Raw genomic sequence first — 25,654 nt, 5'->3', positions numbered from 1 at the left:
ACTATCGACTGTAAAATAGTGAGTTAAGCCAATAAAACCGTGAAGCACGATCCGGGGCCGCGCGGGAGGTCCGGCTGAGTCGCGTGTGATGATGCTGAAGAGAGCCGGGGCTGTTGAGCAGCAACGGTGTAAAAAGGGTTGCCCCTTTAGGATCTAGAAGGGGGGCAACCCTTCAGGGCCCCGTGGCATCTGCATACGGGAATGATTGGTTCGTAAATTACGGAGCCCTGGGCAGTGACTCCTCTCCGTTGCACCGTGACCGAGCCGCTTGTTCTCGGTCAGACGGAGAATTCCTCCTCGCCACGAAAAGTTTCTCGCACGGTGCACAACACGATGCGCATAGCGCACAGTGCACACACTGCACCGGTGCACGGCGCGGCGGCGGATCGCGTAGCCACGGGCCTGGATAAACACGCGTTCCTTCAGTTATAATGCGCGAGAGCACGGGGCGAGAACGCCGAGTAATTATAATGGATCGTTCCTGAAAGCTTTCTTTTCAAACACCGAGCCTGATCCCGCGCGCCGCCATTTTGGTTCCGGGGTGAGGGGCCTTCCAACCAAACCGGAAGTTCCTCGGCTACAATCTGTTGATCGTAAACACCGCGATCTTATGGGAGTTTCTTTCTTACTCGCTGTTTAGTCGGCAAAGTTAGCTAATGTTCACGGAGTCTAGGAAAATATCGCATCGAGGTATAGATAGCTCGGAAATGTTAAGTCCAGAGCTTAGATTGGCCGTCCGGGCACGTACGACTTAAATTGAAAAGAAACTCGATTGGATCGTTAAGGCGCATTGTGCTTTTCTTTTCGATAGGAATTCGGGAAGCTGCATATTTCCTTTTATCTGTCCGAACGCTGCACAGTGCACCCAATGGCCATTCTAGATCGAGAGAAGTCTTGAAAATGGATATAACTGCAAATACTTTTCTCAAAAATCTTTTTCGCGAACAAAATACTATTTGAAGACTGAGACCTCCGCTTTAAAACGACACCGCATAAGTTGACATTATTAGCCGCATCTACGATTCTGTTGAAAATTGGAGCGAAATGTGGCATGTGTTGTTTTTTAGTATGTTTCTAAATTGTCATATTATATAACATATCGTAATATTTGATACAGCAATAGACTGAAAGAGAAATTGCAACAGATGCAAGTATGGGGTTAACAACTTCTTCCCGATGCTCCATTCGCTGCACAGAAATACCACCCACAATATTATATTTGCCCAGTTCTACGATGCGTTTCATCTAAATCAAAGGGGCTCAGTCGAGTGTTCGTCAATAAAAATCGCTAGACAGAGCGAGCTGGAACAACTTTTATCCTCGGCCGGCAACGAACCACTCCCATTTGAGGATATAATAAACGAAACGGCGCGGCGAGGTAGCCAGCGGCAGAGAGGCGAGTTGGCTCGGCCAGTCGAGTGTTAAGACGCGCGAGAGAACAATCGTGGCTTTTTCTCTTTCGGCCGGGAACGAAATGAAGTCAGCTTCTCCCGGGAGAAGAGGAGGCTAGGATCCCTGGGAAGATAAATGGAGAAATCCGAATGACCGAATCTTCCGATCGAGTTCTCTACTAGCGCCGCGTTCTTCCTCTCTCTCTCTCTCTCTCCCTCTATCAAACCTATCCACGCCGGAACTGGCCGGGGTTTTGCTTCCGTGAACTTTACGCATTTGTTGTAGCCGGCTACGCTGACACACAACTGGAACGCGCCGGGAATCTTCCTCGAGGACTAGCGAAACTTCCGCCGGCACGTCCCCGTCATGCTTCATAACTGTTAGCCTTGGTTAAACACGTGTTCGGTGTTCGCCCCGTTCGCTGCGCAAGAACACACCGGGGCGCTAACTTTCGCGAATCTTGCCCGGGCAACTTGGCTCCGGGAGAAGCGTGTGCACGGATCAAAAAATGTTACGCATAGTTCCCTGGGAAAACAACCGCGCGGGAGAGCCGGCCCCGTTCCCGGTGATTAATCGCGCAACTTCCAGTAATTGCCGCATACCTACCAGTTTCTTCGAATGAATTCTGGTCACGACCCCCTGACACCCTCTGTGCATTCCCTGATCATTGACAGCATTTTTCATGAAATTTTCATCAGAAGTGAAATCAAGAATCTCGAAGCAATGTTACTTTCAACTTCAACTGAATCAAATTATTCAAGAAGAAAAGAGCATTTTTATTTTGCGTAATCCTTGGTATCAGTATCCAAAATATTTTTGACATTATTCAATTGTGGTTTGTATCAATAGATTACTAAACATTTGAGTATTGCACGAGTAAATTGCTTATAGGATCTATAGACCTCCGCATTTTATGCATTTGAAGCAGTGAAAAGACAAAAAGACATCAAGAGGATTAATATAATTGATGCACGCACTTATTTCGCATAAAGATCCGTAGTCTAATGATAATACATTTTAATGTGCACAAATGGAAAACAATCATATAGAATGGACATATAGTAGGTCGGAAGAAATGTCTAGCCATAAATGCATACGAGCCTATGTACCTAAATTGCACATAACCGAGGACGATGTAATCAAGGCCCGGTCATTGGCTCTCGTTTTAATCTAGCTGTGCGTAGTTAGACTCGGCTGATAATAACGCGCAACTACTCTCTCTCTCTCTCTCTCTCTCGGTTAGCAGTCGAACGCCAGGGGATCCCGACTTCCTTAATACACTCCCTTTCCTCACGACAAACAGAAGATCTTATCGGTCGAGTTTGCCCGTATCTCACATTGTTTTCCCTCGGGTTGCGACGCTCGTCGTCCCTTATTTCAGTCTGTACGGCCAGTTCCGGCTATCCCTTCGCCGTCAAGAGGTTTACTGGTTGCGTGGGACGAGGTCGAGAGAGGGACACTGTATATCCCCAAGAGCCAGGGGAAACCTACGGTCCCTTGCAAATGCCGCCATTTTTCCCCTCCACGAACCTCCGTAAATCGACCGAGCAATTTTTAATACAATTTTTCCTCGCATTTGTATGCCTGTGACGCAAACGACGATTAACGTGACAGCGGAATTTTCATTGTATTCTCTGCTGTTTCCGCTCGGTTTTCATTTTTCTACCGGACCGTATTCCTTCTTCGAAATATTCGCTGGTCGATTTATGTCGAACCGAGTTGCAGCAAAATTCGTTCTAGACAGAGCCATTTTCATTTAGGGACTTTCTGGTTTGTTCAGACAATCAGGATGTTCTCGAGCAGGACAATATTTCATTTACTTACAAATTTTTCAGCTCCTATAATGAACACACGAGTTAATTAATAGAAATTCGAGTACAGGTCATATCAATTCACATTTGATTACATCGTTAGAGTCAGTGCTCCTAAAAGGCCTGACGAGTACACATGGGTAAGCTTTAGTAGAATTTCTATCGTATAATGAATTGTTTTCTGAATTGTTATAATGCAGATTCGCGCAACGATTTGCACCGAATGTTCGGCGAAATATGGCATGCGCCTTCCTTCAGTTTGGAGGGTCCACCGCGAGCAGGATTTGTTATTTTCTGCTTGTCATCGCGTTCCATTTACCGAGCCACGATAGTGAAAAATAGTTAGCCGTGTTCATCGAACAGGTTCAACGTGACTTAGCAAGCAGCGCTTCGAAGGGTGAACGATCCAGCGGACAGAGTAATTCTTTAAACGCATCTTCGGCCACCAGATGTCCGATTCAATAGCCTTCGCAGGAAGCAATCATATAATCGATTACCCATATTGTCTTCTAGAAAAGAATGGATCCGACCGCCCTCCGTTCTAAATCGTGCTACTTATCCAAAAAACTGAACAATTTTCATGCAAAAAAGTGTTCGAAGCTTCGAGAATCAATTATCGATGAGCTTCCAAGCTGTCGTTCGCGAATAAAAGCGCAGAAAAGCATTAAAAACTTGGAAAGTGAGACACATCGTTGCTGTTCGTTCTACATTATTTTTTGAATAGGCTTCTTGGGTGAATGTAGATCGGGGAAATATTATTATTGGCAGCAATTTCCTGACCGTCTTTCAGCTCTTTCATCGGTCGCTATGAATTGCGGACGATCGATGCCATGGGGAACTTAATTAATATGGTTAATTAAGACGGCACACAGGCGAATCGATAATTACGTAGACTGAAATCAATATCGCCTTTCAGAATGTTGTATAACAAACACAGCTGAAAATACCAACATCTCGTCGCTCGTGTAATTCTCATCCTTCTACAAAATTCATTGAAAATTATTTCCCAAAAACACCATTTTTACCGATTTATCCTACAACAAATCCACTATCCGAGAATATATATTCCAGTAAAAACCTCGATTCTATGAGCGTTAGGGAAAGGGAGGAGCCAGGGAATTTTGGATAAAATCTCGGGCGCAGTTTCCTGGGCGTAATACGGAAAAAAAAGAAACGGCACAATAATGGGTCAAGAAAATGAGGGAGAAAGGCAGGATCCGAGGTGAACGGCGTCTCGCGGATTTAGATCTTCGAAAATAGTTTTCGAATAGCGGGGAAGGAAGAAAAAGGTGGAATAGGAGGATGCGAAAATCCGAGCACAATGGGGGACGCCTGTCGAGGTCGGAGACACTTTCATCGCGAAGGGGGAGAAAGAGAGAGAGAGAGAGAGAGAGAGAGAGAGAGAGAGAGAGAGAGAGAGAGAGAGAGAGAGAGAGAGAGAGAGAGAGACGAAGAGATGGTTCTTCTCACGTAGGGGTTGCGCGAAGGGGTTTAATGCCGGCCGGGAGAGAGCCGAATTCGTTTTTCGTCGCGATACAGCGCCCGGTTTTCAATGGAGAAGAGACCGGCCTCCATTCGGGGAACGTGTGACGGAAAGGAAAGGGCCCAGGGAAGAACGAGTTTCTCATCCGAGATTCTGGAACGTCTGGGATTACGTAAAAAAAGGACTAAGTCAGATTGCACATCGGCCAGATGGTAGGCAGCCGACGAGCTCGCCCTCGTAAAGCTAACCCGGTTCCCCGGCGCTTATGCGAGTCCTGCTCGGCATACCTGGTGCAACGATGCACCCGCCTTCGCCGCAGAAAACGCATTTCCTGACCCTTGCTTTTTACGAGTCGCTCGAACTATCTTTCTAATGCCGCTCCTCGTTTTTTCATGCTGGCTTTTGCGACATTCAGAACTTCGCCAGAACCAGTTGGCAATTATTGTCTTGACGATATACTCTTGTTTAGTGTACAGCGGCGAAGTCTTGACCAAAGGAAAACCCTCGGGTTCGTGACTTTTCCTTGATCGTATAGAACAGATTAAATAGTACGCGGTTGTTCCCCAGTGGTGACTATAATGCATTTGGAACGATAAAAAATTAAACCAGCCAACCAGATGCAGTAAATTTAATAATATCTGAGATCTCTCGGGACGTCGGTTTAACAGATTTATTACGTGCGACGATGGCGTCTCGAGAAATCAAAAGCCCGTAAAAGCGAATCGTGATCCCCGGGAGGTGAAAGTAATAGTTAACGAGCCGAAAAAGGTCCCACACGCCACCTCTCTATTCATTAAAATATTACATTAATAAACGCGGTAAATGGTAATTCCCTCGGATCCCAGATTATGCCCGGGGAAGAGCGATGTAAGAATCAGCTGAGTCTAATTTATGTGAAATTCGCCGGTGGTTTTTATTTATACACGGCGCGGCGGGCAGAGGATTTCCTTGGCCCCTGTGGCAGTGACGGTAAATAAAAGACAGTAGGTGTTTTCTGACCACCAACGGAGCCAGTTCTCCAGGCCTCAGAATTCTTCATGGACCACCAGATACGAGAGATTAAATGTCCGGTAACTAAAAACTGACGGGACCAGTAGTTTCGGACCTGTCGACAGCTTTGATCACCGCACCGGCTCGATCATTTTTCGGTATACCTCTTTCATTTTCTCACGGAAATTGATATCGGAAAAAATACTTTGATTTTTCCTCCGCCCTGACTCCGCTGGAAAAATTCACCGCGGCCATCTCTTTGACATCGACTTTATAGCTTCGTAAAACGTTAATGGCTCATTATAGGTTGCCCATGTAAAATTACATAAAAATACAAATGATTTACCGAGCTATACATATATTCACAGCAAGCGTAATTCTAATTTCTGTGGACAGGGAAACATTCCTGAAGAAATTCCTGTAGATCGGGATAAATTCGTGGAGTAGCCGGATAAGATGCTGCAAAGTGCCTCAAACCAAATTTCAAGACGAGCTTCAAGTCGGCACCCCTGCCACAAGGGTAGTTGTAGTAGAGGGTGAGTACGGCTTCATAAATTATGCTTTATCTCTTCTGTTCTGCTCAACAATAAATGACGAAAAAATTGAAGAATATTCTACCTAGTAGTACACGCGACAGCGAATTATTTCAGAATTTTTGGTGGCAAATTCGATTTTTAAATAAAAAAATGCGGAAGCAGATAAAATTGCCGATTTCATATGGAAGTTTTCAGAATACATACATATCACGTTTATGTTAGTATGATACATATGTTAGTTGTGTCTCACGATTATTATTGTGTATCGGAGACACTTGACGCGTCAGAATCTCGTCCCGCAGCCTTGCGGAGGCGGAAGAGACGATCTCAGAGAAATATGAAAAAATTCCGATCGGCTCCACCTGCGGAGTATGAAGGAGCAGTAGGTGTCAGGTTAGCGATCGCGCGCGTTTAGGTCGCGGAGCTGTAACAGCCTAACCGTTCTCGTACGCGAGGGGCTTAACCGCGCTAATAAATACTTCAAGCAGAAAATCGTACGCTTCTTTACGAGCGTGGCCGTCTCGTTGCAAGTCTCCGAGTGCCTCGGAGAGTCTCAGGTATACTCGGGGTATACTACCTGACAAGTGCTCGAGGCGCGCGGCGTACTAATGATAACTAACGGGCGTCCGAGAACAAAGGATTGGAATAAATTTTCGGCGGTCGACAATGCGCGCGCGAGCGAGCGAGCGAGTAGAAGGCGAGGGTGGGGTGTCGGTTATTTTCTGGCGTTTATGGACGCCGATGCTAATCTCCAGGAGAGGGAGAGAGAAGCCAAGGCCCTACGGGAGATCCCCGGCTTCTTCATAGGCCGGCCATCTGACATCCAGCTTCCACGGAGCGAACCGGAGGAATCTCCTCGACTAGGCTCCGCTTGAATTATGCTAATGTCCTCACCCACGTTACCGATTCGACCGGGTATTTACGAACGTCTGGCCGGTGTCAATACGCTTCAACCTGGCAATCTCTCTGTTCCTGGATCGTACAGGCTTCTTCAACGTATTGTCTTTTTTTGTAGTTGGTTGGCGACCGCGTTACATTACTACTAGACTGCGGATTTTATGCGTTTGTGACAAAAATGGGTAAGCACAATTCAAAGCAGTGGACATACTAAAGAGATTTAAAGACATCAGCGCGTATTGGTTTCAACTTAATCGGATAATTCAAAGAAGAAAGAAATTTTTATTTCGCTGCTGTGTCTTGCAATTAATGTAAACATTTTTTAGCTTGCATAAAAATCCGCAGTCTAATTATTACGTTGCATTACACTGTGTGCAAAATAAAAATATTCTGCGTCGATTGCGGGAAGCAGTAGTTAAATAAAAATTCATTTTATCCCTTAACAGGCTTCTCACGTTGATAACAACATAACAATATTCTTGGACTTTTTATATCTTTGATCCGCAGTCTAGTGATTATACGGTGGGTGTACAAGGTATTCGTACACTTTTTAAAGTTATACACGCGTACAAAGTTTTTCGTTGAATCAGAAATAAAAGTTTAGACACCCGGTACATTTGACACATCGACGAATGTCTTGTGTGGTCTTTTACTGTTTTCAATAGTCTTGAATATGGAACACACTGTGAGGCGCATGTTTATATGGTCCAGAAGAAAAGTGGAAATGGAACAAATAGCAGAGCGAATGGGCTCATAAAGGAAAATCGGGATGCTCGGTCTCGTCTGTTTTCGAACGAAATAATATATTCTCTCATTTGATCAGTAATATGCGCATATCTCCAACCTCTACCACTCGATGTTTGACAAAAGAGAGGGAAGAAATGGTTCATATGGAAATGAACGAATTAGAGGTTACTATTATGTAAATGGGGCAAACAATGGTTCCTGTATAGATCAAGAAAGGGAACGGAGTGACTGTTTAATGCGTGCTAGGGAATGAATGGAGAAAGGAATGCAGGAGGACCGAAGATACAGAAAAATATTCGAAACCAGCATTCGCTCGTTGCTCATCAAAATAAAAATCGTTTGCGACAATTGCAACAAACAAGAACCAACTTTCTTTCATTCTCCAATAATGCTCATAAGATGCAACTAATACATTGATGTTCGTAATTTACAAATGCATAAAATCGATGAAGATAAATAAGCGTCCGGTGATTTATGGACGGAAGTGTACGTGTTATCGAATGGTGTAACGAATTGGCATACGATCGGTTCGACGGCTAAGAAGGTCAGTCATTGAAATATTGAAAAAACGGAAGAACGGTGGAAAATAAGTTAGTTTCCGGTTCCGGGAGCAACATCTGGGAATTTGTGGGGCCAGGACAAACGCATTGAATTGGTAATCGCGGCGCGGCGGCAGATGATAAATCTGTTACAGATTCTGGTTCGAGGAGGGCGTTCGGTCTGAGTCGCGAAAGTTGGACGTCTGGCGTCTGGCAGCCAGATTTCGTCTTCCGTGTTCCATCTTTTCTTGGTGGCTAGCAGCCGTGATTTCGGAAAACGGGCGGCACACCACTGCAAACAGAGGAACAGCCTCGATGTCGTCGGTCCTCTCGGTCCTTCTGGCCTGTTTCATGCGCGAACACGCACGGAAACGTAAAACGTGCAGGAAGCTCGGCCAGCGCCCGCTACCGTATCACGCATCCCCATCCGTTTCCTTCGAATTTTGCACGTGAGTCACGTGCCGTTTCTGCCATTATATCATACCCGCGACCGCGACACCAACGAATATCCTCCGCTGTCTCTTAGCTCCGGAAAATGGCTTCTTTTTCACCGGCAATAATCTTTCTAACTTCTCGTTAAACGACGTTTGCGGACCGTTTGTAACCCGCTGCTCTTTCCTCTCCTCTCTCACCGCAACAACGTGCATCGCCTTGAATCTTTAATACAATTTCACTCGTGTCACGACGGATTCCCTCGTCGGCCATTTTCGGCGCACGTCCAGCTTCCAGACATTTTCATAATTCGGAGAAAGGCTTCTGTCAACTTTGGAACGTTTCATTGATTGTACAATTGTGCCCATAATTATGAAAGCAGTCTAAGTGGAAAATGAAAAAAGAATGATAAGTTAATAGATACTACACGCGAGTAATTGAAAGTTAAGATTGAAACAAGAAATATTTGACTTGGACCACTTTCATAATCACGGGCACAATTGTGAAGAAAATTTTGGTCAGTGCTACAACAATGGTTTCACGGTAATCGTTTGAAACTATGTATTTAGGAATTTAAGGTTCGCAACCAATGTTCGGCACGGTTATTGTTTGCGCACCGTCGCGCGTCAATACGTGAATAATTATACAGTTGTTCGTGCCGGTCGATAATATTGACCGAAAGCCGAATATGCTTACATTACTGGAAGGAATACATTTCTTTTTCCGTCAATATCGACGTAAGCTTGCTCAATTAGCGCATCTTGGAACGTTCTGTGAACTCGTTAAAAATGAACCAGAAAGGGAAAGAGAACCGTCTATCTTAATGACGTTTGTAACACAGAAGAGTTTAAAAGTAGCAAAGTCAATTACGAATGGCTTTGATGAGTCAAAGCAGACTTCCAGTAAAATGTTTTGATAACCATCTCCTTGGTATGAGGTGCGTTCAGAAAATTTCAGAATAAACAATTTCATTTATTTTCTTGGGAGTTCTATCATACTAAATTGCAAAACAATTAAAAATTGTATCATAACAAGTACTGTTCACTCTATTTTTTGGCAGAACGAGTTACCTCTTTTGTAATATGAATGATTTTCATCCGCAAATAATTGGAAAGTATTAAAAATTCCAGAATAAACAACTTGGTTCATTTTCTTGGGAGATCTAGCAAATTGGAAAGGAACTGAAAATTCCAAGTGCACTTCAGTGTACTTTTTGGCAGAACGACCTATCTAAATAAAATTGTGCAGGTGAACGTTGGCCGTAGGGCACGCGTGTCGGCAAAAGGTTTCTATGTATTCATCGTCCTCGGAGATGTATCGTTAATCGGTTCCATGAAAATATGTATGAGCTTCCCGGAATCTTCCATTATTAGTGGAGTTACTTAGCGACTAAGCCACTCAGAAAATTTGAGCCTGATAAGCCTCCCCCGCACGCTCACTCGCTCTCACTGCCGAGCTCTTCAAGTTCTCCCTCCGCGCGGATATTTATGCGAATACGTAAGATCTTCGATTAAAGTTCAGGCAAGAGTTACATTTCCATTAAAACTGTTCTGTACGCACGGCGAATACAGTTCTACCTCAATGGCGGAGCTTTCCATTACGGGAAGTTCGGTTTCGCCGTGTGTTTTGGCGCACGACCGAATAACTTGTTATTCAAGCTCGCAATTAAATTACATTTACATATCCATTACGGGAACGAGTCTCCTATCCTGCTCGCCGGAAAACGCGAGCGCGTGCGCTCGCAATAAATGAAAAGCTCCAAGTGTTGCGAACTTCGAATCGTTTACCACCGAGTGCCGCTATTATTTTCATCGATTTTTCGATTTTTGGCAGCTGAAAAGCACTCTGCACAGTGATTTATTTATTACATCACTCGGATGAATTGTAGAAAAATACTCAGTGTAACTATCCGGAGGGAGATCGATCCTCAAAAATTTGTGTTTGCATTAAAAGTTATGGTAATCGATGAGAACGTCATCAAACTTTATTAAACATTTTGATTTCACCGAGTTTCGAATGATCAATCCGTAAAATCTTCAGTCTGGTTATATATTCGCGTTTTTCACGAGCGTTTACGTATTTTTACGTTCATGTTTCAATATAATTCAGCGCGGTTACCGTCCTATTTCTACGTTTAACGGTTTCTAAATTATTGTGTTTCCGCGAAGTTGGCTCCGACATCAAGCAGAACAGAATCTGCAGCAATCGTTCAGGTATCGACTAGACGGAACAACTTGTAAACATGAAAAATTATATTATTTACGGAGCTATCTAACCATAAACACACTTTAAATCTCTTTTTCCGCGAACGCGGCTACGAAATCAAATAGAGCCTAATGCACGGGGATGGAAAAAGTGTCGACTGGGCAAATTCGTCTGCAAATATCAAGGGTGAAGAGTGATATTCATTTCGGAGTGGCGAACAAGCACGGGGCGCAGTATGTTACAGATTCGATTGTCGAATCCCGTGTCTCGTGCTGGCGACGATCAGCAGAATTGCGATCCCCTTCGCCGTAGGCTTCGTCCCGTATTAGATAATCACGAAAGAACAGGGGGGTGGGGGAGAATGGGGTGTAGAAGGGGGTCTGTCGCTAGAAAGACTTGAAAGGTCCCGCCATTCATCATCCATGGACGGGTGGAGGGGATTTCTTCCCCCTGGTTCATGGAGCGGCCGGTCGATGCTGGACCTGTTCACGGCTTCCCTTTCGAAAATTTCCTCTTTGTCGCTTTCTCCTCCCCTCTCTCTCCCTCTCTCTTCGGCATGTTCCTCGGCTCTTGTGTACACGCCAGGGTAAACACAATGTCAACGAGCACATTAATGTTACACTACACCCGTCGCCCAGGCTCTTTCGTGACGCTCGATCGACCGTCCTGCGAATCTGTTCTCCCTCCCTCCCTCTCCCCCCCTCTCTCTCTCTCTCTCTCTCTCTCTCTTTCTCTTTCTCTCTGCGTATGTGCAGCGACTCTCTCGGAAATCGTAGCAAGAACAATTGTACACTTGGCGGCGGAACAGAAAGAGATCGGCTGCCGGATAGTTTGGCATTGTTCCATCGGTTTCGTTTACGGGCCATTTGAGGCGAACAATCAATGAAAACTTGTTTCGTTTTGTTGGCCGGTGTCAGCGAAGCCAAGCCAGGCAGAGCCGGACCGGGACCATGCAAAGGACCATGCACACACAAGCAACGATCCCTCTCTCGACGAGAGGTCTTCTTCTTTCCTACTTCATCCTTTCACCTCCCCCGTTCTCGTTCTTCGTTGCCTCCGGCCGCTTTTCATTTAGCGTCAAGTCCAAGGAGTCTTCCAGGGAAATCAATTGCACCGGCAAGGAAAACGTCGATAATGGCGTGGCGCTTGTCTCTGCTGCTACGGTGAAACGAATCGGACCACCAGAAGAGAGAGAGAGAGAGAGAGAGAGAGAGAGAGAGTCTCGTGTGGTATTATTTTTGTCCTTGGAGTACTTCTTACTTCCGTATCCGATGTTTCGTCGCTGGATACCGAGCAGAATATAAATGGAAAACCGCCGAGGCTCCTACCTAGCCACGTCAACAGACGTCGCGCATACCCTGCAACCACGGAAATGAATTCTTTGTATGCCAACCGACGCGACGCGACGACCCGATCGGCCCTTCTGCTTCGTCCCTGACGTGGTCCTTCGTCCAAACTTCTTCCCTAATTCACTTATTTTGCTCCGAGCCGTGCAATCTCGAAGTACCTAGATTTGACATTTTTTAGAAAGCTAGAAGTTTACTACAGGATGCGAAAAAAAATTTTTTCAGAAACTGCAACTGGAAGGAATTGTAGAGAAAATACTAAAACTTGCATTTTACAACTGCTCTATGTGGTGGATGTTGAACATTTTCAAAGTACGTTTCGTAGATCAGAAATTCATCGAAATCGGTTGACGCGGGACAAAAACGACAGACATTGAAGGTGTAAGAGTAACATTTCGGAAACTATGGATCGTGTGTTCCGGTACCCCTATCGTTGTCTACGGGGCGACATACGGTGCCCGGGTTCCTGGACGATCGTCGAATGGAAAGCCGAAGAAAAAACAGGGTTGTACACGCATATCGAACAACCCTTTTTCGGGCAGGCTGGTTGTGTTTGTCGGTATTGTGACGTCGCGCTCTGCTGGCCAGGTCACAAAGAGGGGGTAGAGGGGATCGCCTTTTCCGATGGGAGCTTCCCGCAATCGAAATTGCTAGGCTGCCACTCAAATTGGCCCGGCAACGAACAATCGGCCTTATTACCAGACATTTGTCAGCGTTGTGCCGACGCTCTACCAGTCTCGTGTTACCTCTTTTTTTCTCTATATCGAGGGGGACAGGACCAACGTCGGTAACGCCCCCCTTTTGCGACCGAGTTTCTGTGTTTAGAGGGCTGTTCTGGGCTTAATTTAAGGCCGGGACACATTGTAGCGATTTTACGTGGGTTTCGATGGAAACTGACGCCGGCCACCTGTCGAGATCTCGATGAGCAGACACCGGAAGAGACCGTTGCCCGGTTAAACGGCTCCTTGTTTCTCTGGGAACGCGACCGTGGCGAGATTCGAGAAGCCCTTCGACAATACAGGCTAATTCCTTAACGTCTCTCCCTTCCCTTGAATTTTCTATTATTTTACATTCAACGAACCGAGCCTCCTCACCACTTTGCGAACGTTTCCATATGTGAATGGAAATTACATTTGACCTCGGAAGCTTCCCCGTACATAATGAATTATCGGCCCCTAGGTGACGCAGGAAATTCCTCGATTTCTTCCGAGTGGAAATATTCAAAGATGCGATTAGACAGTCAAGTGTGTTTACCCTCTCCGAAACTGGAAGTAGGACGACGCACCCTCGAGAGGAGCCGTTCCCTTTTTTAAACGCAGAACAGACAGTTCGAGCTCCCGAGTCGCGTCGCGTCGAATCGATTCTCTCCTCTCCGCTCTATTATTCCCCGAACTAAGATTCGATTCTCTTGTCAGTTATTGAATCTTCAGACGATCCTCGAAGGAAATCGTCAACCGGAGGCGAACGGCGAGATTAGATGGGCGAAAAAGGCGAAATAGTCGGGGGGCGAAGATTTCCAACGGAGCCAAGTCGAACCTGTCGCCGACTAGCGAAACCGATCTTGTTTATCATCGACGTCCCGGACAGACCTCGGAACGGTTTCACGGCCGGTCGTTCAAAGCACAATGGTTAATAGTGTCTGTTTTCCTTGTCCCTGCCGGGGGATATTGTCTTCCGATGCTTCTGCGTCGGTTCAAGATGGCGTCTCGAAAGCCTCTGCGATTCTATTTCACACGACCACCATAAATCATTTCCCACTGCGTTCGATTAGGTGCTAACATTTTTTTTGCGAGATTCGTTCCTTAGATTGGCTATTTTACTATTAGTGGACAGAATCCGTAAAACGATCGGCGCGAGCAACGTAAACAATTTCAGAGAACCGTGCCCGGCAGCGTTCTCAAAAGTTGGATAATTTGTTCGACGAAAGCTCTGTATGTCTGTCTGGAAACGCTTTTACCGTGGACAAGGTTTTCCACTAGTAAAAACCCTTCTAATTATCGGTCCGCCTGTCCGCTTTAGTTATTTTAATCCATTTAGACCGTGGGGGAAGAGTGTCGACGAGATAAAACGAGAGAGGAAGAGAGGGAGCTGAAATATAGAGGGGGCTGAAGACAGAAGAGCGGAAGGGGATGGGTCGTATTTTAAAACTTTCAGATTCCCGGAACCGTCCAAGTTCGACGAATGACCAGGCTTCTTACGCTAATATTAAGTTACTCCGCGGGTCTCGGTGTCGTTTGTGGTATGAATTTTTAATAAGTTGATTAACTTTTATGAAAAATTCATCGACCCCTGAATAACTACTAATCAGAAATTTGAGCCAGTTGACCGGCTAAAAAGTCTTTGATTAGTCTGCAACCGGCTGGAACATGAGTGGGACTCGCTATTCAAACCTGCACAAGTCTCAAACTAATAATTCCAAATACTAACAGCAAAGTATATGGAGACGGTCGTTTTTCTATATGTATACTATTTCAGAAGCATAAAAATTATAAAGATGTTCAATCTTGCAACTTTTATAAGTAGTCAGCGGTCTTTGCATCTTTATCATTTTCATTGAACTGCTGTTTCCTGGTCGAACCCCACTGGCGCGGCGGGTGCATCGAGCGTCGTTAGGGATGAGAAGAAAATCCATCGACGGGACAGTGTCCGAGCGCGTTGAAACGATAGTGTCGAAGTGGGAGCAAATAGAAAGGAAGTAGAGGGAGAAGCGGGGGAGGGCTCGATATTCTTTGCGTCGGGTCGGGGCACTCGCAATTTTATTCGCCGGTTTCCGCTGTCTTTGTCCCGTGTCGGATAGTTAACTGGACGCAGTAGCGCGAGCACAGGGCGACCGTCCACTCGGCCCGTTATTGGATCCTTATTTCACCGCAGACTTTACCCTCTCGACGACGAAATATGCTCGTATCAGCACGCACGAGGTCTCTTATTGACCGCGCCGTCCTCTTTCTTCTCGTTCTTCTTGCCCGCGAAAGGTACTCGCCAGGAACGTGGAGATCGTAATACGTTTAGGTGGCGCCGGGCCCCCGGAGACAAAATGAGAAACCCCCTCCATCCCCTCGTCCCTGTACGCCTTATTCAACGCTGCCACCGCTGCTGCACTGTACCGAGTAAGCACTTTTCCACGGCCGACACGATGACAAAATGAGAGAACCGTTTTTCTTTGCCTCCCTCCGGCACACTCGCCCTCATAATATCAAACTAAAACGCGACCGATAAAACCGAATCGCTCGGTCTTCTCAAAATAATCGTTCGTTTAGACACTGATTTTTGAAATTTCTCTGTCTATTTGCAGACGGGATGGAATTACCGCGTCGTTATTGGTTATTCCGATACCAGTAATAGTTTGCGTCCTCTGTTTGGCCGCAGCTATCGATCAAACGAACGTATAATCCGTGTAAATTTAATGAGATCGTATAACGTGCCGTGTTTATATCCTGCACTATTCATTTTGTATGTTTGAGTAATTATCTTGTGACTATTTAACAGGCGAATGGATATTTCATGACGTTAGTGCTGTTTGCGTTCCGCGCAAACATTGAAAGTGATGCGCCGATGAATGACGGGTATCGAGATTTTCTACAATTGACCGCGTGCACACCATTGTGTGCGTATGAATTATAAAATGATGGCATACTGACCGAACATTTAGCGCGGACAATCCTTGCGCCCAAGAAATAATAGAACGGAGGATAGGAAAGCGGTTTAAGACACTTTGGCCTGGGATTCGATGCTGATACGTTGAAGCTAAAATTTGACAAGACTGTACCGGAACTGAAATAATAGTTTCGAACTCGTTAAAATACCGGTTTCGGTATAACCGATATTCTCCGGAACCCGAAATAAAGAAAATATTTATACCGGTGCAAAAGTCCCTGGTTGAAACAAGACAGCCGGTGATCGTTTCGGGGAACGGTTTTCAATTTGGAAGACGATGTCCGATCGATTCGGTGCATTTTCGATGAAAGGGTGGGGCTCGGCCCGACAGGGACGTGTTTGATGATTCCGTTCGGACCTATCGGGTCCCATCGAGGACGAGTTTCGATGGCCCGAGGGGGGCGGGTAGGAGTTGGACGACGATGACTCTTCAGCTAGGAATTTTGAAGGGTGTCTAATTGCTTGAAAACTTGTCACGTCGATCTCGATGCTCAGCTGGAGCCTCGTATGATTAATGGAGCTGGGCAACATGAAAAAAAGAGAGAGAGGAAGGAGCATGCGGCTCTAATGCGTTCCGCCGATGATCCCGATCCGCCGTTTGTCACGTAACGACGTCTACCGAGAGGGAAAAAATTCAATGCCCTCGATACGCTAACCAATCGTTAAGCCTCGAGTGTCGACGTCGCTTTTCTTTTAGCTTGAATATTAGTTTCGTATTGCGGCGTCGCGTTCGAGGGCTGGGCACCGTCTCAAATGGAGGGTGAAATGGAAGGGCGAAGAGACCTCTATAGGACCACGGTGCCCGTGATCTTTAACTACACGCTCTCTTTGATCGTACGGGAATTTTTTCTATTCCAAGAAATCGGTGACAAACATTCCGGCGAAGGTCTGAACAATTCTCCGACGTTCTCCAAGTTGAATGGGAATCGGTCTAGCAATTTTTTACGTGTCAAATGGAGGGTTGCCAGTGCACAGGGATTTCCGGAAGTTGTTCTATAATTAGGAAGAAAGATTCTTGGCTTTTGGAGGCTCACGTTCACCGTACACGCAATCGTTCACAAGTGGTCCAGTTTCCCGAAAGGACAATCATGATTATATCTCAGAAGTAGCGACGGCCATTACGCCAAAGCCCACTAATTGGCTTTCTTTTTCCGCGTTAATTCCGCCACTTTTCTGTCCGCGTTGCTGCCCGTCGGGAACCGTAACTCGGATGAACAAAAATTTTATTTCCTTAGCCGCGTTCGTTCTTAAACGACCACGGAAAATTAAAACGTTCGACTCTGCCGGACCCTGTCCCGTCCACCAGCCTCGCCATTTATCGAATATATTTGATCTGTATAATGGAAAAAATTGGAAAGTTCGATTAAAATAAGCCGAGACAATTAATAGAACGTCCCCTAAAAATGAAAATTCGATCTATCCATTCGTATTGCTGTCATCTCCATTTATTCGTCAGAAGCATTTCTAAATTTCTAAGCCGAGGAACGATGTTTCCTTGCAACTGCAGTTGCAACCCCTCTTCCGCTCGCCCTAATTCGCTTCTTCTTCCACATATATATTTCCCCGTGTGAAAGGAGCATTACTAGGACCAAGGGATCCAAAAAAAGTTTCCTAGCCCCCCACAATAGTACAATTTCTTTATTTCTTTGCACCCTTAGAACCTTTATACCGAGACTTTTATGCCCGTCGTCTCAGCAGAATTTATTTCTCTTCTCTTTTCACCTCCTCACCTTTACATTGCCCAACAAATCTTACTAATTAAAACCTTCCTAACGTTTCCGACAGGAAAGTGCAAAAGGGTGGATTATATTTAAATTATAACCTGGCAACGACCAATCCATACCGATCCGTCGAACGTTCATGATCACCTGGAATCTTTATCGGAATCCAGCGGCATCCCCTAAGCATATTTAGATCTCATTGTGAAGTGGGAAGGTGTGCGTTAATGCCCAGTGTTTTGCACGGTTGCTAGGCCGAGGGAGGATTTAAGGACCCTCGTATATTCCCGACGCGGAGCGGAGAGGAGAGGAGAGGAGAGGCGCGGGTAATTGTCTGGGTATGCGTAGATTCGGTGAAATCTTCGTCACGCGTGCGGCATAGCGGCGTGCGTCTGTTTCGGCCCGTGGAATCACGCAAACACCCGCCGCGAATACCGAACAAATGCCTGGCGTCGGTTAGGCCGATGCATAGAGAAGGGTGGTAATCCGATCCAGGCTCCGTCGAGGGTGGTGCACCGTGAATTTCGTATTCCGCGCCGTTCGCGACTTTCATTCCCCCACAGCCGTTATCTCTTCTTTCTACCTTTCCCTTTCTTCGCCGACGTATCAACGCCTATCAGCCTGCTACTCGCAAACACACGCGAGCCCCACCAACTACAAAGCATTTTTACACATTTTCTATATTTACTATTGTATATTTATTTATTGATGACGTAAACCTTGTTTGGTTTATATGTATATCATACATTAGTGTAATACTTTACAAATACTAATGAAGTATACATATATCGTTATATAAAGTTAAATTAATATGAACGGTAGACGCTAAATCCTAATCTTACATTTTCTGAGGAAGTCGAAAATAAATATTAGCGCTGTAATGTCTCGTACGCTTAGAAAAAAATTAATGGTGTAGGGAGGGTAGTATTTACGATTGAGGAGCAGTTTAAACAATTGTCCTCGTTCCGAATCATATTCTGGAGGGATCTTTCAGGTTCGAACGGCTTCTGTTGACGAATGACACATTTTCTATAGGGTGAATGAACCTGTTACAGCGGTTGTACGTTTTACTGCGGTCCTTCTTCCCGATCAGATTAAAATACGTGAAAATAAATATTTTACCCTGAATAAGTTTGTACAATTGAATGAGAGCGTATTCTCGTTGGCGAGACACATCTTTTTGTTTCATGATAAATTAGGAATAGTATCCAGTGCATTATTTGCTTTAATATGATTACATATTTCGAAATGGAAAGGGAAAGCAAAGTAACCACTGCACGGACAAAGATCGAGCGGGGAGTACACAATGGGGTGCGTTTGTCAATCTTAGGAATCTTAAGCGAGCACTCCGGGTAAAGTATCGCCGGTTATTATCCGAGAACGGTCGTTTAGGGCGGAAAGAAATTCCTGACGCGTAGCATGAATATAGCGGACGGCGTAAAAGCAACACCGCTGGAGAAGGAGAAAGTGAGAGAAAGAGGAAGCTTGTCGAGAGAGAGGGGGGTGCGGGATGCAGGGGATTAGCAATTTCTCCAAGTGCGGCTGTGTTACGTCCCCGGGGCATCGTATTGCGCCCCCGATAGCAATCGATGGTGCCATCGATCACTCACACCCTGTACTCAAAACAGGAATCTTTCCTTGGATTTCTCACTCGGCTGCGGGCGAGTCGCGTGCAAAAATATCGATCCTCGTTTCCCACCAAATCTCGACGCTCCGAGCGTCCGCATCCGACTATTTCATTTATGTACCACCGTATATTATTAAACGTTAGAAAACCAGATCGAGGTTGAAGCACTTGTCATTTCACTATCGTTTAATAAATAGTAAACAATAATAATATTTATGTGCAAAATGTTCAAAAAATGCTAGGGTAAGAAACACGACAGAATTTAGTACGATTCTAATTTACTCAGATGGAAAAAGGCTACTGTCACGGAAAATAAGATTCTATTTGATTCGAGTTTCTCTCTCTCTCTCTCAGAAAATTCGTTTAGAAAAATTATGAATTGTATAAACATCCGCAGACTAATGATAACGAAAAGCCGCGCCGGCAGACTTTCTAGTCTCCCTGAAGAGCAAGCTGCGATGCTCGTTGCGTTCGGTCCTAGTATAAACACCCTCGATTTTTGCGAGTACTCGATCACCGGAAGCGAGCAACCAGCATCTCTCCAATTACTCGTGGGACCCACAGCGCCGCGCCGCGCCGGCTTTGGAAATTCAGCACGCATCGGTGCGTGGTAACGGATACCGTCTTCAGGGTATGCGGGGAAAATGAATACTCGGCTCTCTCTCTCTCTCTCTCTCTTTCTCCACGGTGTGTAACGTCCCCGTCCTCTCGCACAAAGCTGCCGATGAATGCGAGACGAGACGGGACGAGACGAGAGAGCCCCCAGCCAGAAAAGGGGAGCACTTTTAAACCGCGCGTGTTTGAATAAGTGTCCCTCTAATTCCTTCGAGCACCGCGACGACGTTCAAAGTCACAAGTATGACAAACACGTTTGCGTGGCGGGTTGCGTGGACGAAGCATCCGGTGTGCCGAGACCCAGTAACAGATGTCCTCGGCAACCGAAAGTCCGATTAGTCGCGCTGAACACGCCGATTAGCCTCCCGAGGGCCATCTTTCCGTCTTGTTACACGGCCCTCCTCTCTGTTCATGCCGCTCTCCACGATACTAAATCTGGATCATCGGATAAATAGACGATCTCACCGCCGCGTCGGCTGGGCAATCGACGCTCTCCGGCACCTCCGTCATGCAATTTCACTTTGAAATTCGAACTTCTTCGCAATTATCCCCGCCGAATTTTTCGTTTTATTGAATTGAGTTAGTTTACTCTATACGTACAGAAGTTTCCGAAGAATGGCATATTCATTATTTAAAACCTTTCCGTATTTAACATGTTTGCACAAATTCTCATTATAAAATCAATTAATATACCCGGTTGACTACACAAGGATGAAACATTTGACGTTCCAACGAACATACAATGTACATAAATAGGAACGCCAATACGAATTCTAGAATATTTTCCGATTTTTTGAAAACACACAGCAGAGAAATCATTTCGAGTATCTAGACGTCATCGATAAAAACGAGGTCACCGACGCGGCGCGGCGGAGGGTTAATAATTTATAAAATCGAGTTTCCCCGATGGTAAGATATCGATGGTACGATGAAAGCCATTAATTCAGCAGCATTTTTTAATTTGAATATCACTGCAGCGCTCCCCGGTTACACATATAAAATTTGTCGGAGACTGCCCGAGATTAATTCCATTTCCGGTGGAAGCGTCGGTTTGTACGTGAGTCACGTACGTGTTGTACATCCTGCAGACCTGAAGCATGATCCCTGACCCGACATCCAGATGGGCCGCAAGAACACGACACTTCTTAACGCAAACAATTCCAGCTGTGACCGAGGAAAGCGCGAAGAACTCCCGGTTTTGACATCCATGCTTGTACGACGTGTCACGACCGAAATAATACTTCCTAGTACTCCTGCGAAAACACAGCGCGACAAAGATGCGTGAAATTCTTAACCCTTTGCACTCGAATGGTGATTCTGAGGCGCCAGTCAAAATTGCCCTGCTATTATTTCATCTGTATTCCATAAATTGTAAAAAGCTAAAAATTGCGCAAAACAGGTTCAATTCAATTCAATGTAAAAAAGATTACATAGAAATGTCATGTACATTATCAAGAAATGTCTTGATTTTTTAATTAAAATTGTTTGGAGGAATTGCACCACGATGGTTCAGCTAAGAGTACAACAAATAAAGTACGGGAGAATAGAGTTTCTAGAGCCTTTCAACGGGGGCGTCTATAGCGCTTCTAACACTTTGCGCCGCGTTTATCAGCGCCTGGATCGAGTTTAGAGCAAGGGATTTCTCTTTTCTAGGCAGCAGGAGTTACGAAACTTTTTCGAATCTGGTTCAAGACGCACTCCAGGAGGAGGCAGGATTCGTTATCGCGTGGAACGCGGCAGAATCTTCGCCGGCACGATGTTCCTTTATTCGTAGCGGAACGTGCCGAGTGTTACCAGATTCCATCTGGATCCAAGATGCGGTATCGTCGATCCATCTGTTCCAGGATCTGTCCCCGATTGTTCTTCGTCACGTAGCAGACTCCTGTTCCGCTTCGAGACCAGCCTTTTCCGTGGCACCGGTGAGCGGCACGTGGTACGCATGCCGCGATACAACTATTTGGCTGCCTCCGAAGAATCTCTATCTATCTCCCTCTCTTCTCCGTGTCGCAGAAGGTTCGGGAAGAAGGAAAAGGTCTGGGCAATATCGGTGTCTGTTGCGCACGTTGCGAACCACCCAAAGCGAACAGTTCACGCCAATCTCGCCAGGTATTGTGCCCGCCAAGGACTCGCGTTTAAAGCCTAAACAGACCTGACGGGGTGCCTGGACGCAGGACAATGCCCGTTTACATTCGCCTGGCCCTCCTGCATGACAGACCGACCATCTCCCGCTGGCTCGATATTTTTTTACCCCTCTGCGGGGATGTTTTCGAAAGCCCGCCTGGAAAACCGGGGCCGCTTTTGCCGCGGAATGTTTGGAGTACGCCTCGATAGTTTTAGTGTCTCTCTGTGGATACAATTAGTAAGCCCTTCGGGGGCTGGCTGGCTGGCTCTACGCTAAGCCTCCAACCTAAACAAAATCATCCTCGCGACTGTGTTTATTTGCAATTCTTTCGTCGAGGGCCCCACGACAAACTTCCTCCACATTGGTCTTCAGGTGGTGAATCATTTTTCAAAATTGTTCCCGGCTGCGCAGATAAACAATATTTTTTGTTTCGGCTGTGAGCAGCCTGGGAAACTGTCTTGTCGTAGTTTGCAAGAAGAATTTTCCGTTTACAGCGGGCTAGGGTTTTTTTAACGAGGAACGTGATAGAGTTCCTCTTCTCAATTTTTGTTTGTGCTAGGAGTGGCAATTTTTAAGAGACTATGCAATCAAAAATTTTGATGGCAAAACATTCTATTCAATTCTCTAATGACTAGACAGCGGATCTTTATGCAAAATAAACATTTTCTTCTTGGATTGCAACGAAATGCATAAAATCCGCTGTCTAGTAATGACCGACTCAGGCTGTCGGATTGTCAACGTTTTTTACAGAAAATGGAAGAGGCTTCCATACGAAAGGTTCCGGGACTCCCGAAAGGATCAGCCGAAGACACAGGAAGGCTCCCCAAGTTCCAGGATGTCTCCTGCTGCGTGAATATTTTTTCCCCGGCCGAAGAGACAGCGTTTAGGGTCCCAGGTCAAAAAGAGGGACTCTTCGGCGCACGGTCCAACGGTCCTAATTTCTTGGTAGACACAATTAGCCCCTTTTAGGCAGTTCGTGGCCGAAACGTCCTCGGCAGAGACCAAGCCGGACGCTATCGGTGACACGTATTTACTCAGGCCACACGGGAAATTGGAAAAACAAACAACGATGATCGTAGCGTAGATGGGAAATTGAGTCGTTAGTGACCGATAGGCTGGCGAGCGCGTCGGACCTCGTAATTTTCGGTACCTCAAGGGGCTACTAGGAAACAGGGATGAGTTGATTGGTCTGCGAGACGACCACCCCGGTGCTTGTTTGAAAATAGTGTTAGAGCTCGTCCCGCCTTAACGAACGACCCGGTGACGATCGTTCGCGGAACCACTCTCTCCCAAAAATTATTATATCCTGGATATGTCGCCCGAGGTGCGAATCGCACATCCCTCTCTCCTTACAATTAGTTTCACTATTTGGGACCGTGTAGTTAGGGGCCGTTTTACCTCCTTGCCTAACACTGTGCCCCTATTTAGTTGGTTAGGTGATTTATAAAAATACATTCTCCTAGAACCACACAAGGCAAAACGAACTCGTTCCTCATTTTTGTAGAAATTGGTTGGGCGAAATATGAAACAGTACAAGAGAGAGATTCTAAAAATTTGAGAATATTGTAATGTTGTTAATCCATAGTAAAAATATCACTAAGAGATGAAGCACGTTTCCCACAATTAATGTAGAACATTTTTATTTTGCATAAAGATCGCAGTCAGGTTCAATCTGATGCGCACAATGTGAAAAAGATTGCACAGGATAAAAATGATCTGGGTTAAAAGGAATGTCTTGATTTGATTGGAAAGGGTTAAGAGAACGAAATGACTTTCCGAACGACCTAATATTTAGAAACTCGTCGCTGAACGCCCGGCCAAGACAAGAATGAGTTTGTTAACTGGTCTTCGGTAAATATCGTGGAGCATGCTCGCGCGAAGCAGTCGGAAACGAAAATCCTCGGGAATTATTTTAGCCGGGTTTAATTTCAAGGAACGACTTGGGGGAGGAGAAAGTTTTCCTCTGACCGAGCTCTTTCTCGTTCTCTAGCAGATTGAAAAAGCCTCTGTATCCGAAATGAACAACCGGGAGACAAGACAATTATAGCCAGGACGAGAGTAAACATCATCGAGAGCAGGGGAGCGGAAACATTTTTCTCCGGGGCTCGGGTTTGGAGCGTTAAAGTATCGTTAAATGGACACGACATCCGTGCCGGCGCCATTCCGGCCAGTTAGCGGAAAATTGCTTCGATAAACACAGCGTGAGCAAGACAAGACTTTTCGAGTCGCCGGTCCAGGTGATCCTTGTTCGGATAGACGCGAAACGGCTGCACAAACAGCTCTTCGTTTCTCGGCCGAGCGTGCTCGAATTCTTGCACAGGTAAAACTCTCGGACGAACCTAAGCAGGTTAGCCTACAATAGTCTTTGCGGCATTGTACCACTTGCCTCGTGTCCTCGAGAGCGCATTCTACGCTCTCGCTGATCCTGTGCAATAATATTTTCGGTAAACTTTCGTTCAACTGCCAACCTCTTCATTTGTTGGCTGTCTCCGTGTGATCGAAACAAATTCTTTAGGAAAACTTTCTGCAGATAAAAATTAACGCTAACCTACCGAGCCTTATGAAAGTAACAAGACTAACCAGATATATATTTATTTAATCATTCACCGCAAAAGCATCTTCATCATTTCAATAATTGTGAAACAAAAAATGTGGAACCGAAATGAAATGAATCTACGGAACAGATGCGATCTGGAACATTTCTTTTTTGTTGCTAACTCGAGCAGCGAGATTATGTCAACCGGAGTTTACCGGAGAATAAAAATAGAAAAGAGGAGATTGTATATACGAGACATTATTATTGAGAAAGCTGAATCAGGCTAGTAAAATGGTACGGTCGCACAGTACTCAAAAAGAAATCAGTATAAATATACAGGAAGGGCTGGAGCCATAAAGTTCCGCCATTAAAGAGGCTGAGCCAGAGTCTGCCACATGTCGCGGTAGAGAAACCCGTTTACAGAAAGGTTGGAAAATCATCGTTCGCCGTTTAGGGAACTGGTAAACAAACAAAGCGACTCGATGATAGCTTTGGTCGCCTACGAAATACATAGTGCAGATGTCGGGATAGGCGGGTGTTGCAGTTAAGGACCGTCATCGTTCCTGCATCATCGTCGGTCATCTACTTATCCCTTCGCTTTCCGTATGTCGCGGAGATTTTTCCCTTCCAACGATTAGATCCAGAAAATCAGTCTGAAACGATCTCTCTTAGAACCCGTTTGCAACGAATGAATTAGAAACAGTCTCCCGGTTCCTGTCTTCCAGTTCACGGTCAGAAAAAAATAGCCTGATGTTGTTCTCGAGCGAAGAAAAGTTGCTAACAAACTTTCGAGAGTTTCAACTGTTTCTCGGATAATTTCATGAAATAGCTTAATGCTTTGAAGCCATCGCATCGGCTGGATAGCGTCGCGCGTCGACGCGAACTCGCGTGGTGCGATGAAAAAGGACGAGGAGGCGCGCGAATGATTAGGGGAAAAGAACAAAGACTTATGGGACTAAGAGCTTACGAACTTATCCTATAAAATGTATAAAACCATCGGATTT

At 45.6% G+C, this 25,654-nt stretch overlaps 1 protein-coding gene across 24 annotated transcripts in view; it reads right to left on the bottom strand.

The window, feature by feature from the left end:
• The window catches only part of Ten-m (teneurin transmembrane protein Ten-m), a 534,210-nt gene that overhangs the window by 55,371 nt on the left and 453,185 nt on the right, over positions 1-25,654 (bottom strand). For 3 of the 24 annotated variants that reach the window (XM_076433911.1, XM_076433913.1, XM_076433927.1), the window contains exon 1: positions 1-25,654. This exon is cut by the window's left edge and continues 5,903 nt beyond it. The exons of the other annotated variants lie outside the window; for them this stretch is intronic. The gene's annotated coding sequence lies outside the window, so the exon portion shown is untranslated. 24 annotated transcript variants of the gene reach the window in all.

Source organism: Lasioglossum baleicum, chromosome 11 (genome assembly GCF_051020765.1).
Source record: "Lasioglossum baleicum chromosome 11, iyLasBale1, whole genome shotgun sequence".
Taxonomy (NCBI): Eukaryota; Metazoa; Arthropoda; class Insecta; order Hymenoptera; family Halictidae; genus Lasioglossum; species Lasioglossum baleicum.
Note: the sequence above shows the minus strand (reverse complement) of the source record. Positions and strands in the feature narration are given on the sequence as shown.